This window comes from Helianthus annuus, chromosome 12, assembly GCF_002127325.2.
Source record: "Helianthus annuus cultivar XRQ/B chromosome 12, HanXRQr2.0-SUNRISE, whole genome shotgun sequence".
NCBI lineage: Eukaryota > Viridiplantae > Streptophyta > Magnoliopsida > Asterales > Asteraceae > Helianthus > Helianthus annuus.
In genome coordinates this window covers 26738586-26753188 of record NC_035444.2, presented here as the reverse complement: position 1 = coordinate 26753188, position 14603 = coordinate 26738586, and the positions used below count along the sequence as shown (strand labels likewise).

The 14603-nt window shown below is 39.9% G+C and overlaps 1 long non-coding RNA gene across 1 annotated transcript; it reads right to left on the bottom strand.

The window, feature by feature from the left end:
• Nucleotides 1–394: 394 nt before the first annotated feature.
• Nucleotides 395–2340, bottom strand: LOC110866242. The gene is made up of 4 exons (XR_002551259.2): nt 1969–2340; nt 1614–1701; nt 1004–1077; nt 395–894 (listed from the first exon to the last, which is right to left on the bottom strand). It is a non-coding gene; the product is annotated as an uncharacterized LOC110866242 (long non-coding RNA).
• Nucleotides 2341–14603: the final 12263 nt, after the last annotated feature.

The window sequence follows — 14603 nt, the reverse complement described above, 5'->3', positions numbered from 1 at the left end:
AAATAAGCAGTTAGAAATCAGCAAATCTGAATTGCTAACTAAAAACAACTTATTAACTTATTCATATAAATAAAAGAGAATGTGTTCGTATTTGAACCATACCAGGACTAAAATTGTTTTTGACCCGTTATCCAACTTGTATCCAAACTAAAACGATAATGTAATGTTTTAATACCCATCAATATTCATGATTCAAATTATAAAGGGACTAAAACAGAGAATCTAGAAGTAAAAGATTGACCTTGAAAGTTAAAAGGCTCATTATCAGTTCAAAATTATATTGAAAATTTGTAAAGTCTATCAAAATATCGACATAAAATTATTAACCTTGTAAAATCTACCAACATTCAGTAATATAAACCAACATAAAACTGATAAAAATCATGCCAAATGATTAAATAAAAAAAATAATATAGCTAGAGAGAATGATAAACATGTGTGTGTCTCCCTCTCTATACAAACAAAATGTTGATATCACCGTTTTTACAAACTGATTAATTTTTTTTATCAATATTAAAAAGTTCAATTTAGAACTCCATCGGTGGCTCAAAATCATTTTTAGCATGTTAAATAGTTAAAGAGCCTAATATAATGTGATAAAATATAATGATAATTTAACCTCAAAGAGTTCGAAAGCTTTCGTATCCACCCTAGTTTCACCCTAAAATAGGAAGCAAAAGCAGCCTCTAGACCCTCTTTAACCACTATAAAATTCTTGATTTGATTTAAGCAGTAAATTACGCGTATCCGTACCGAAATACCACGTCCGGATCTGACTCACCACATGCCAAGCCATGGAGCACGGTGAGACAGCGGTTACTCTTCATGTTTTATGGTTATTCCTCAGATCTAAGAGTCGTGTTATGCCTCGGATAGCAGTATACATATCTGACGCTGAAGAGGAAAAAGTTAGAACGTCCATTATGTTTTTACCTGTGCACTATTACTCTTAAATAAATAGCAGACGAGCAACATAATAGATATAAAAATCTTACTGTGCTACCTCATCAATCCTTTAGATTAACTTCCACACATCCTTTCAGTAGAAACTCGGCAACACCACACAACCCTTGCACACTAGGTATATGTAAAAACAGATCATTAGGTGCACATACATATGGTGTTTACTATTGTTGCACCAATGCTTCCGTTATATTTCAATTTCATCTTTTTATATATAACAAACAAAAGGAATTTTTTGCATTTCTTAGTACAAGGAGAGTATAAGGCTAACAAAATGCAAAATTCATTGATATCATCTTATTTGTAGAACATATTTATAAAACCTCAAATAACCTGGAACTTAGTTCATTAAACTTCTGAGTGCCTAAATTGAACAAAGGATGCCTATTATATACTATCAATTTGCAACAACTTGTTGCAATAGTTGTTGTACTTTGTGTAAAGTTATTTGTACAAAGCTTTCCACATATTTCTTCTATAAAATATTGCTTTATGAAGTTGGACTTCATGCATTAGGAGTTTTTTTTAAAAAAAATAATAATTTTTCTTTTGTAATCCAACTAGTTGTATACAAATTAACAAATTGCTAAGGTAAACACTAATATAATTAAGAGAATCCCAACTGCATAAATTTGAGGAATTTTGCTTACCCATTTAGACAAATTATGAAGTTCAGCAGCCCGGTTGAGCTTGTAGCATTTTGAGAAGCACCTGTTCATGCAGTGCCCACTTATTCTTCTTCATCATCAGAACCAAAAAATTAATTATAGTTAGTGGATTGAACAATTAAATAACACCAAAATATATAAAATTCAAAATAAGAGTATAAATTTACACTTTCAACATACTTGATTTTGGCACAAAAGACAACTATGGAAATCTAAACATCCATTAATGTGTGTTAAGTAAATTAATAGAAAATATTAAGCAGATTAATAGAAAAGATTGGGCAGAATTAGGGCAAATTTGATTTAGCGCTGGAACGATTAGAACATAAAAAATTACCTTCAACACTTTCTTCAAGTGATTAAGAGGAGAGGGATTCAGAAAAGAGGGAAAGGGAGATGAAGACTAAGAGACCATCATCTATTTTTTAAATCACAGTCTTGAACTTTTAAAACGTCATTGATTGTACTGACGGGTGAGGAGGTGCATATGGCGTCTGAGGGGGAAGAGGACCTCTGATCTCTCCACTTTTGCGTTTTGATTTGGGGATGTACGTTGTGGGTTGGGGTGACAGCTTTATGGATGAGGAGGAGACCTAAGACAACCGACGGCAAATTGAAATTGTGAGCACTACGAAGGAGGTTGAGTTGTTGTGGAGATAATGGGCAGGAAAACATGGAGGTGACCACCAGGTGAGGGAAACAGTAAGAAACTGCCCTGAACTGTCATGATAGCAGTTATTTTTGTGAGTTTAAGTGGCTGAGATTTAATCTCAGCCAAATCCAATGGTCAAGGTTGATTTGAAAGTTGGTTAGACTTAATGGGAACCATATATATATATATAATTTTTTATGGATTAGCCATCTATCAATTTTGACCAATTTACTTGCTTAATACAAAGGGCAAAGTCGGGTAAGATATGATTTCTCCCTAACGGGTCAAGTAGATCACTTATAGTGGATTAGAAGTTGTTTATCCTGACCTAACCAAATTAGAAAGGGCGGTTGGGTTGGGTTATTTTATTTATTTCAAAGTTGATTGGGTTGAGTTTGGGTTTGAGTTAATTACACTGGATTCTTTATTGGGTCAAATTGTTAAGTGAAAGTGATTGTGTTAAATTGTTAGGTGAAAGTGGTCAAAGAATAATTATATAAATTAGGTTATATTTTAATATAAATCAGTGTTTGCAATTATTTTTTATATATTCATAAGATTTTTTTTCTAAGGGGGCGGTTGAAATTTTCCAAGGGGTACGGTCGGGGTTTTCACCGGAATTTAACACAAATTTTTTTTCCAAGGAAGGTGCCCCGCCCACCCACGCCGGAGGGTGGGTCCAGTGTAATTTTCTATAACTATATGGAAGTAATGCAAAAAAAAAAAAAAAAAAAAAAAACCATGAAAAAATCACGTTAAATGGGTCATATCACTTTCAAACCCACAAATCGTGCTCAGGTTCGTATTTATGATTTTTTGGTTCATGCTGTATTAAGTATTAACCAATCAAAAATATTGTTGTGACTATGGAATGGAATTTTGAGTTAACTAACATTCGATAAAGAGGTAATGCTACTAATCTCGAGGGTACTAATACCGTTAAGAAACTAGTAATTTATTGGGAACTGCATGAAGTATTTGAGATATGAGAAAGAAGTACCCCTCGAGTAATATTTCCAAAAGAGGGACAAACAAATCTGCTCATTCATCGGTCATTGTGGTTCTAGAGCTCGTAAGCCCACGTTACATGCAATGGTATGTGAAGAAGTCGTTCTTGGAGGAGAAGGATTTGTCTGTGACCAGGGTGGTGGTGCTCGCTGGTGAGGCGTATAGGGTTAGGGAGATGATCAAAGTTGTTTGGAAGGATAGATCTTTCAGGGTCTGGGTTGAGGAAGAAGCTGAAGACTGGATTCCCGACTGTTTACGTTTTGGCGAGATGAATGTGGATGGAAGCTCATCTCCATATTCGGATGAGCCTGTTGCGAATACGGCGGGGTCTTCCCCATTGGCCTCGTCTCCGGTGGTGGAGTGCTCGGAGATGGGCAGTCAGGGAGTTGGGGAGGGGGGTATCGAAGGGACAAAATCGGAAGGAGAGCAGGAGGTGGTTCAAAAGGCGGCGGGCGCGAGCCCCAATGGCGTGGGTGATGTGGGGAATGTTTTTAATTATGACTCCTTCTTGGGTAATGCGAGCGGGTCCCCATCTGCATCTTTAAAAAATAAAAAAGGCTTGTTTGTCTTTAATGCGCGTAAGAAGTCTAAGAGACAAAGGAAAGGGGTTGTGTTTAATAAGGGGAGCCCACTGGGCCAGTTGGACTCTAGTGAAAAATCCAGGCCTTCTAAGAGAAATAGATCAGACCTCGAAGAGAATAGTGACCCGTTTTCTCTTGACAAATTTCTTGGCCCAACTTATCTCAACAGTAAATCAGGGGGTGAGGATAAGGTCTCGAGGGTCGGTGGGGAAGATTTATCTCCTGATGCGGTCGGTGGCGTGCCTTTCGATCTAAACCACAGGGCCGATGCGGACCAGGCTTCTTCGTCAAATAGGCAGGGAGAAGGGATGGAGGGTAACTCTGGTGGTGGGAGCGGTGATGTGGATCAGGAGGTCAGGGATACTGTTGGTTTAGGGGTCCGAATTGGAATGGAGCTGAACGGGAAAGAGGATCTCATCAAGAGAGTTGTTCAAGGATCAGGTATTAATGTGGTCCAATCATGAATTTTTTATCTTTAAATGTTAGAGGGATGGGTGGAGGGGAGAAGGAGAATTGGATAAAGAAGATTATTGTTAAGTCGGGTATTTCGTTTGCTGCCTTTCAAGAGTCGAAATGTGGGGTGGTTAGCAATCAGGGAATTGCCAAGTTCTGGGGTGGTAGGGAGTTTGATTTTGAATGGGTTGAACCTACTGGTCTTTCAGGGGGTCTTATTAGTGTGTGGGACAAGAGCCGGTTCCAAATGGTCGAATCAGTGAAAAACAGAAACTTTCTGATTATTAAAGGTACGGTTAAGGGGGGGGGTCAGTTGTTGAATATTGTGAATGTTTATGCCCCGCATGACCTGCAGTTGAAGAAAGCTGTATGGCAGAAGTTACAGGCTGAAATGATAGGGCAGCAAGGTAGTTGGATTTTTCTTGGGGATTTTAACGCAGTTCGGGTTCCGGAGGAGAGGCTCAATTCCCAGATTAATTCGTCGTGTGCTAGGGAGTTTAATGATTTTATTTTCAACGCTGGCCTTATTGAGTACGAGATGAAAGGTAGAAAGTTTACTTGGTGCGCAAGCAGCGGGAGAAAGTTCAGTAAAATTGATAGGGTTCTTGTTTGTGGCGAGTTTTTTGGGTTGTGGCCTGAGGCTTGCCTTAGAGCTTTACCAAAGGGGTTGTCTGATCACTGTCCGCTTGTTCTTATCACGAAGGATGTTGATTTTGGTCCTAAACCTTTTAGGGTTTTTAATTCGTGGCTGGGTAAACCCGGTTATGAGGCCGTGGTTAGAGAGGCGGCTTCCAAGTTCGAGTGGGCTGGACCGGCGGACCTCAGGTTATTGAAGAAATTTGAGTTCATCAGGTGCCAAGTAAAAGTTTGGAGGGATGAGATGATTAAAAAGGAACGGGAGGTGGAAGCCAGAGCGAGACTAGAAATTGAAGAGTTGGAGGTCTTGAGAGAAGTGAGAGAGCTTGAGGAGGAAGAAGAGTGGGTTCTGTCGGAAAACGATAAGTTGATTAAGGAGTTGGAAGAAAATAAAACGAAGGATCTTAAACAGCGTTCGCGTGTGAGATGGGCCAAAGATGGTGACGAGAATTCCAGGTTTTTTCACTCTTTTATTAACTCAAGGCGAGCGTCTAATAGGATTCATGGGCTTAATGTGAATGGGTCTTGGAGTTCTAAGCCGAAGATTATAAAGAAGACGGTGTTCCAGTTTTTTCGGGAGAAGTTAAAAGAGGATCTGATTTCTCGACCCAGGTGGTTTGTGATAATATAAAGAAAATTAGTCAGCAGGAAGCGGAGGGGTTGGTGGCTAATTTTAGTTTAGAGGAGTTAAAGGAGGCTGTGGCGGATTGTGGGGGGGATAGGGCTCCTGGGCCGGACGGGCTTAATTTCCGATTTATTAAGCACTTCTGGGATATCTTTGAGTCTGACTTCGTGGATGTCTTGAACGAGTTCCATTCCAGGCGGGAGGTGAGCAGAGGATGTGCGTCTTCCTTCATTACGCTCATCCCGAAGGTTAAAGATGCGACATGTCTTAATGAGTATCGGCCGATTAGTTTGGTGGGAGCCATTAATAAAGTTATATCCAAGGTGTTGGCTATTCGTCTTAAGAAGGTCCTTCCGTCGGTTATTTCCGATAATCAGTCCGCTTTTCTAAAAGGTAAGTTTATCCTCGATGGCCCGCTTTTAATAAATGAAGTGGTTAACTGGCTCAGGAAAGGAAAAAAGAAGGCTTTTTTGTTAAAGTTGGATTTCGAAAAAGCATACGACAACGTTAATTGGGTTTCATCAGGGAAGTTTTAACTCAAATGGGTTTTCCTAAGGTTTGGTGTGATTGGATTCACGGGATTCTTTCCTCAGCTAGGTCTGCTGTTTTAGTCAATGGGTCCCCGACTTTTGATTTCCAGTGCGAAAAAGGTATGCGGCAGGGGGATCCGTTGTCTCCGTTTCTTTTTCTTGTTGTGATGGAGGCTCTGTCTTGCTGTTTCGAGAAAGCGAAGACTGTTGGGGCGGTTCCGGGTGTTAGGCTTCCGAATAACGGACCGGAGTTATCTCATCTTTTATACGCGGATGATGCGTTAATTATCGGGGAGTGGGGGGAAGCGGCCATTATGAATGTTGTGAGGATTCTGAGAGGATTTCATGTTTGCTCGGGGCTCAAAATTAATCTTTCGAAGTCTAATATTTTCGGGATCGGCATCCCAGAGTCTGATTTAGATCGGATGGCTTCGAGGATTGGGTGCAAAAAGGATCATTTGCCGTTCAAGTACCTCGGGATTAGTGTCGGATCTAATATGAATAGAATTGTGAATTGGAGGCCGGTTATAGAGATTTTCGAGTCGAGGCTCTCTCTTTGGAAGGCTTCGGTTTTGTCTATCGGAGGTAGAATTACGCTTATTAAGTCGGTCTTGGAGAGTCTTCCAAGCTACTTTTTTTCGCTATACAAGGCTCCGATGGGGGTGGTTAATCAACCGGAGTCAATTATGAGAAGATTTCTTTGGGGCGGCTCCTCATTGGATAAGAAATTGCATTGGGTGTCATGGGATAGAGTGGCGTCTCCGGTGGATAAAGGAGGCCTCGGGATTCGTAAGCTTAGTCAGATTAATTTCGCTCTGATCCTGAAGTGGACGTGGAGGTTTTTGAATGAAAAAGATAGTCTGTGGGTTAAATCCGTTGCGGCTATTCACAGTAACTGCAGGGGCTGGGGTTCGTTACCGTTGAAAGCGTCTCTTGGAGGTGTTTGGGGAAGAATTGTGAAGACGGTCAGTGCTCCTCTTCTTAATCAGGATAGTTTTTGGCACTTCGTGGAAGGGAAGGTTGGTAACGGGGAGGAGTTTGCGTTTTGGATCGACCCGTGGTGGTCGGAGGTTCCGTTTATGAGCCAATTCCCGAATTTGTTCCTTCTGGAGATCGATAAAAGGTGTAAGGTTCGGGATCGCCTGGTCCGTCCGATTTCTAACCCGGGTGCGGCTTGGAATTGGAAGTCGCCCCCTGCCAGTAATGTTGAGATGGCCGAGTGGTCGGCTCTGTGTAACATTCTTAGGGATATTGGGCTGTCGGGAGCTCCGGACAGGTGGCGGTGGCTAGCCGATGATTCAGGTGACTTCAGCGTTCGATCGGTTAAAAGGTTGTTGGATTCTAATTCCTCTACAGATTGGGGTTTTTCTTGGGAATGGTGTAGATGGGTTCCTTTAAAATGTAACGTATTCGCGTGGAGGGCGGAGATGGAACGGCTTCCGACTCGCTTTGAGTTGGTCAAGAGAAACATTCCGGTTGCCGATTCTTGTTGTCCGATGTGTTTTGGTGGCGTCGAAACGGCTGCTCATTTGTTCACGGGATGTAGTTTCGCGGCTGAAGTTTGGTCTAAGTTCAGCAAATGGAGTAGGACACCTTATTTGGTTGCTTTCTCTTTCAGAGATATTATGGAAGCCCATATCCATTGTGGTTTGAAAGGCAAGAAGCAGCTCATGTATCAAGGTATGGTGGTGATCTCGTGTTGGTTTATATGGAAAGCGAGGAATGACCGAGTCTTCAGTGGCAAGGTTATTAAGGTGGAAGAGGTTTTTAGATCGATTTTGTCGACTGGTTTTCTTTGGTATAGAAATAGAACAGGATGTATAGAAATTTCTTGGGACAATTGGTGTAAATTTTTGTAAGGTTTTGTTGTTGGTTGGGTCGCCCGTCTTTTTTTCCGGGCTGGCCTTGGTTTGAATGAAGTTTTCGGTTTCAAAAAAAGAATTACTACTTGACAAACATATAAAAGACATTGGACCATCCATTATCCATACCTTAATACAGTCATTTGGGTCAGATTTGTTGTTATTGGGATAGATGATAATTTCTCATCAACCAGCTCAAGCAGAATGAAATTATCTAACTAAATCTATATATTTATGTACGTGGAATAAAAATTTTACTACATTCTTTTTTCTATCGTTGAAAGTATACACCATGAATTGAAAATAAAAAAATTAGTTGTTACAAATAAATACTCAATACCAAATAGGCTTATCAAATAGAACGTGATATCATCAATTGCTTATTGTGCTATAAACGATAGCAGTTACAGTCACTCAATGTATATGCTCGCCTTTGGAATGAAGATGGATGAACACGCATAACTTATTTCAGATCTTAGAGCATCTCCAATGAGATGAGGTGGAGTAGTCCGAAACTAAATACCAGTCTCACAACCCCATTGAGAGGGGGGGGGGTTGCGGGTTGATTGAGACCGTATCCAAGGACCTCAACAGACTGTGCCACACACAAAAACCATTGTTTTTAATGTCGATCCTTTTCAAAGTGCACTTAATTCAATTAAGGAGGCTGCAGGTGCACATTGATCTATTGAAGAAACCAAATTCTTATATGTTATAAAATGATCAATAGAGGCCAAATTCTTACAAGTTGGGATCGTTGGATGAAATTTTTAAAGTTGAGATTATTATTGGCCAACAGGTGAAACTTAAGATTATTAGAATCCAATAACCCTAATATAAATAAGTGAACTAGGTTTGAGAGCATTGTTATGTATTGGATTTTGGGTCAACCATATCAATTTTCAAACCGGTTTAGGTTTTATCAATGGAAGTTAAAACCAGATTAGGACCATGCTGGGAATTCCTAGTCTAATCCGTGGCTTACATGCGTGAAGGATGGCTAGGAGGATTGTTTGGAGTGCAAGACAAGCAATAAACAATATACTAATTTTTTTTTTTTTTGAAAGGTGTGAATTATTCGCGAATGTTGGGAGGTCTAGCATACGTTGTCTTAACCGGGTCCGCGCTAGAGAGCCCCCTCGCACAATAGATCCCCAATTTAAACCCCTCAATGAGAAACCCCTATCACCAAAACTCGAACTTGAGACCTTGAGGGGAAAACTCACCCGGGCCCACCATAAGTGGAACTTAAATACCCGTGGCCACCCCTAGAGCACTAGTGATGGTTAAACAATATATTAATTAATTAGTGGATTGTTATCTAAGTATCCTATACATGTTGGGTTAGGATGTGTATTAGATAAATATCATGTAATTAATTAATAGGAGTCCTAGTTATAGTCTAACGCGTTTAGGTTAGCTATATATACCAATCTAATTGGTAGGGATTGTAATTTTTCAAGGTTTTGAGTTAAGTTTCCTTGATAATAAACATTGGGTGTTAGCCAATTACTGTTCATAACTTCAGATTATTAACTAATCTGGTACCAATTCTCTTTAATTGGTATCAGAGCGGATTAAATCAACCGTTCAAGGGACCTGCGAAGATCAACAAACCTGCGAAATAAGGGGTTCTTGTTGATTGATACCTGCAACTCGGAGCTGCAACAGTGACGACAGAACCTGTGTAATAGACTGACCTACGAACAAGGGGCTGTCGATTGAGGGGTTTTGTTTGAAGTCTGCGATTGGAAGCTTGCTCGCCGGAATCGATATACGTCACTGGAGTTGCAACAAGAACAACAGCAAACAGAGAGAGAAGATTTGGAGCGTGTGCGTTTGGGGAAAATCGATTGCTTTTGCGTTTATTGAAAAAAGCAATTAATTTTGTTTTCTTTCTTTTACTCGTACGTACAGTACCAATTTACTTCCACTAATTGATTTTTCATTAATTTAATTGGTATATCATATCAATTTTTTTTAATTGATAAATCAACAGTACTCGTTGTAAGTCATATTGAACATTGGTGTCTTTCAAACGTGGTACAAGTTTTTCGATTCAGATTTGACCAAGTTGGAAATAGTTTTTGTAACTGTTAATTGTCTTGGTTAATCGTCGATTATAGTAGGTTGGAAACGGGAAACCGTTGATTGTCCTACGACGCTATCGACACGAATCGAAAAACAAACCGATTACAACCGCGTTAAAAGGGTTGTATTAGTAAAATTGATTCACCAGGGACTACTAAAACCTATAGCCGACGAAAGAAACGAACGATGGTTGGGGGTGAAGGTTCGAATGCTTCGGTAAAGGAAACGAATCCTGGTTCGTTTCAGTGTCTGATGTTAACTGTAGGAAATAGGTTCACCTTTTGTAAAATATAATTACAAAATATATCATAACGAGACTCTCGTTATTCGTAGGAAATATCATTGTACAATACCGGTTGCAATAACTAAATAAAAGAATATAAATATAATTCTATATACCAATCTTGATTCAAGCCGCATCTCTGGTAGGTCCTTCACGCGCACTTGATAGCATCCTAGACTCGAGTATTCATCATCTTGAGTCTTGAAAAATACTCCTTGACTGCAACAAAGAGCATACTAAAACGTTGACGATTTTGGTTGAGGCACGTGTTCAACACGCTTCCCTTAAAACAGATTTCGCGCCTCTATTAAAGATGACGCGTCTGTCTCCCAGGGTACAACAGCCGAAGCAGTCTGTACTGCCGGAGATGGCTCACCGGCCCAAGGTTACATCCGGTAATTGTAGTGTTTGAACTCATGTGGTGGAAACAAGTAGAGAGTACTCATCTCTCTAGTTGATGTTCAAGTGTTCATACTACTTCTAGTATTCTTCATGTATCAAGCAATACCCTATTCTTGTTGTAACAAAAAGAAAGGCACATAGCCTACTATTTGAACAAGACTAGTGAAAGGATTCACTTAATTATTCACTTAATTAGTCACTTAATTAGAGACTTAAAACTCTAATAAAACTAATTAAATACTCAAGAGTTACTCTTTTATTTACCACATGAATATTCTAATTAATATTTATAATTTCATTAAATTATAAATATATTTAATATCCATTCACCAAATTTCCAACATTAACTTCAACAAATACACGATCTGGAGCATACGTATGGAAGTTATTTTTGGGATTCATGGAGTTTGGGATGAGATTGATCCGGGTTCCGATGATGCAAAGAAAAATAACGTGGCGAAAGCTCTTTTGTTTCAATCGATACCGGAGGAACAAATTTTACAGATCGGGAATTTGAAGTCAGCAAAGGATATGTGGGAAGCAATTCAGTCAAGAAATCTCTATGCGGAACGTGTGAAAGAAGCAAGACTTCAAACCTTAATAACTGAATTTGATGGTTTGAAGATGAGGGATACCGGAACGATTGATGAGTATGCCTCAAAGTTGTCGTCTATTGCTTCTAAGGCGGCCACACTAGGAGAAAAGATTGAAGAACGAAAAATGGTCAAGAAATTATTCACTAGTTTGCCAAGGCGGTTTATACATATTGTGGCCTCTCTTGAACAAGTTTTAGACTTGAAGACAGTCGGGTATGAAGATGTGGTTGGTAGACTAAAAGCTTATGAAGAGAGGATCAAAGAAGAAGATAACGCACACGACAATTCGGGTAAGTTAATGTTTTCTAAATCTGAATCTTCTTCTAGCCGTGGACGTGATTCTAGTAGGGGTCGAGGTCGAGGATCTCACTCATCGCGAGGGCGTGGCCGTGGTCGGGATAACACCCAAAACCGCGGTCAAAAAGAAGAATATAAGACCCGAGACAACGGAAAGCAAAAAGATAAAAAGTGTGATTTATTGGAAATAAAGTGTTACCGGTGTGACAAATATGGACACTTTGTTTCAAGATGTCCAGATCGATTCAAAAATAATGAGGCGAACATGGCACAAGCTGAGGAACGAAATAATGAGGTTGATGGAACATTTTTTATGATGAAGACCGATCAAGAAACTATTTTTTTAAACGAAGAAAAGGTTTGCCAAAGAAATTTGAAGCCGATTCTAGCGAAAAAGATGTTTGGTACCTTGATAACGGAGCCAGCAACCACATGACGGGTAACCGGAGTTATTTTGCAGAGCTAAACGAGCGAATAACTTGAAGCGTGAAGTTTGGTGACGGTTCGCGTGTGACGATTAAAGGAAAAGGGTCGATTTTATTTGAAGGTAAAACCGGTGAACAAAAGCTTTTAACCGACATTTATTATATCCCAGATTTGCAAAGTAACGTGATGAGTTTGGGTCAAGCAACCGAATTTGGATGTGAAATTCGAATGAAAGATAATTTTCTAACGATGTTTGATAGTGGTGGAAAATTATTGATGCGAGTGGCTCGTTCGAAAAATCGTTTGTACAAGGTGAAATTGAAAGTGGGCAGTCCCATTTGTCTTATGGCGAAAATCAGTGAAGATTCGTGGTTATGGCATGCGAGACTCGGGCATGCTAGTTTCAAGACCTTGGAGCAAATCAACGGGATAGTTTTAGGAGTTCCAAAGATTCGTCATGAGAATAAGGTGTGCGAAGCATGTATGGTTGGAAAACAAACGCGAAAACCGTTCCCAAAGAAGGCGACTTTTCGAGCATCACGAACACTTGAATTAGCCCATGGTGATTTATGTGGACCAATTTCCCCATCGACCATGAATGGTAATCGCTATATTTTAGTTTTGATTGATGATTTCTCACGATATATGTGGTCGTACTTGTTGAAGGAGAAAAGTGGAGCGTTCGAAACAATAAAATATTTTAAGGTGATGGCAGAAAAAAAGACGGGTAATTTGCTCAAAACCTTACGGACCGATAGAGGTGGAGAGTTCACTTCCCGGGCGTTTAATCGTTTTTGTGATGAAGAGGGCGTTACGAGACACTTGACAACCCCTTATACACCACAACAAAACGGCGTGGTCGAGCGTCGAAACCGTACACTTATGGAGATGGTTCGAAGTATTATGAAAGCAATGAAGGTTCCGAACTATTTATGGGGTGAAGCGGTCAGACATGTGACTTATTTAATTAACCGGTCTCCTACGCGTGCATTGGTGGGAACTACTCCGTATGAAAAATACAAAGGTAAACAACCTAATTTAGAACATGTTAAAATTTTTGGTTGTATTGTTTTTGCAAAAGTCGAAACAGATATTCAAAAGCTCGATGATCGGTCCGATATTTTGGTGCATCTTAGAAGCGAACCCGGGTCCAAAGGGTACCGTTTACATGATCCGAGAACTCGGAAAATTGTGGTAAATAGAGACGTGGAATTTGACGAAACAAGGGGGTGGAAGTGGAATAAAAGTGCTGAAAATCATACCGGAAGTGAAACCGAACCGGGTTAATTTACCGTTTACTGGGGTAGTGTGATTGATACTGGGTTTTGGTCAATAAATTCAAGCCCAATGATGTCAGAATCAGCTCAGAGCAGCCCAGAATCAGCTCAGAACAGCCCAGAATCAGCTCAGATCAGCCCAGAATCAGCTCAAAACAGCACAGAATCAGCTCAGAGCTGCCCGGAATCTACCAGAACAGCCCAGAAACTAACCAGAGCAGCTCAGAAACTACCCAGAGTAGCCAAGAAGATGAATTTCAGGTCAGGCGTTCCACTCGTCAATCTACTTTACCTATAAAATATAGTGACTACGAATTAAATACGTGCGAATTGCTTTTAATTGATGACGAACTGGGTAATTTTGGCAAAGCAAAATTAAAGGGGGAATGGGTTAAAGCAATGTGAGAAGAAATTAATTCGATTGAACGAAACCGTACATGGAAACTTGTGGATTTACCAAAAGGCGTTAAACCAATCGGTTTAAAGTGGGTTTTCAAAATAAAAAAGAATGCGGATGGAACAATTAATAAATACAATTAATAAATACAAAGCGAGACTTGTAGCAAAAGGGTACGTGCAGAGACAGGGTATTGATTTTGATGAAGTTTTTGCACCGGTTGCACGAATCGAGACGATCCGGTTTCTTATTTCTCTTGCAGCCGTGGAGGGTTGGGAAATACACCATTTAGATGTGAAAACGGCGTTTTTAAATGGTGATTTGGAGGAAGATGTTTATGTACTTCAACCGGAAGGACTCGTTAAACCGAAAGAAAGTCACAAAGTTTACAAGCTTTTCAAGGCGTTGTACGGGTTAAGACAAGCACCTCGGGCTTGGAATATTAAGCTAGATTCAATGTTGAAGGCATTAAAATTCCATCGGTGTACTAAAGAACCAGCCGTGTATCGAAAGATTGTGGGTAATTCTTTATTAATCTTAGCCATCTATGTTGATGACCTATTCGTTACAGGTTCAAGTTTATCTATTATTAATGAGTTCAAGAAAGAAATGGCGAAACGCTTCGATATGTCTGATCTTGGAAAATTAACTTATTATTTGGGTATCGAAGTTTCACAAGGCGCGAATGGAATTAAAATCAAACAGGAAGCATATGCCTGGAAGATTTTAAAGGAAGCGAGGATGCATGAGTGTAATTCGGCTCTTGTTCCAATGGGCCCGAATTTAAAGTTATCAAAAGCCGAAGACGAAGCTGAAGTTGAAGCAACCAATTATCGAAAAATAGTTGGGTGTTTGC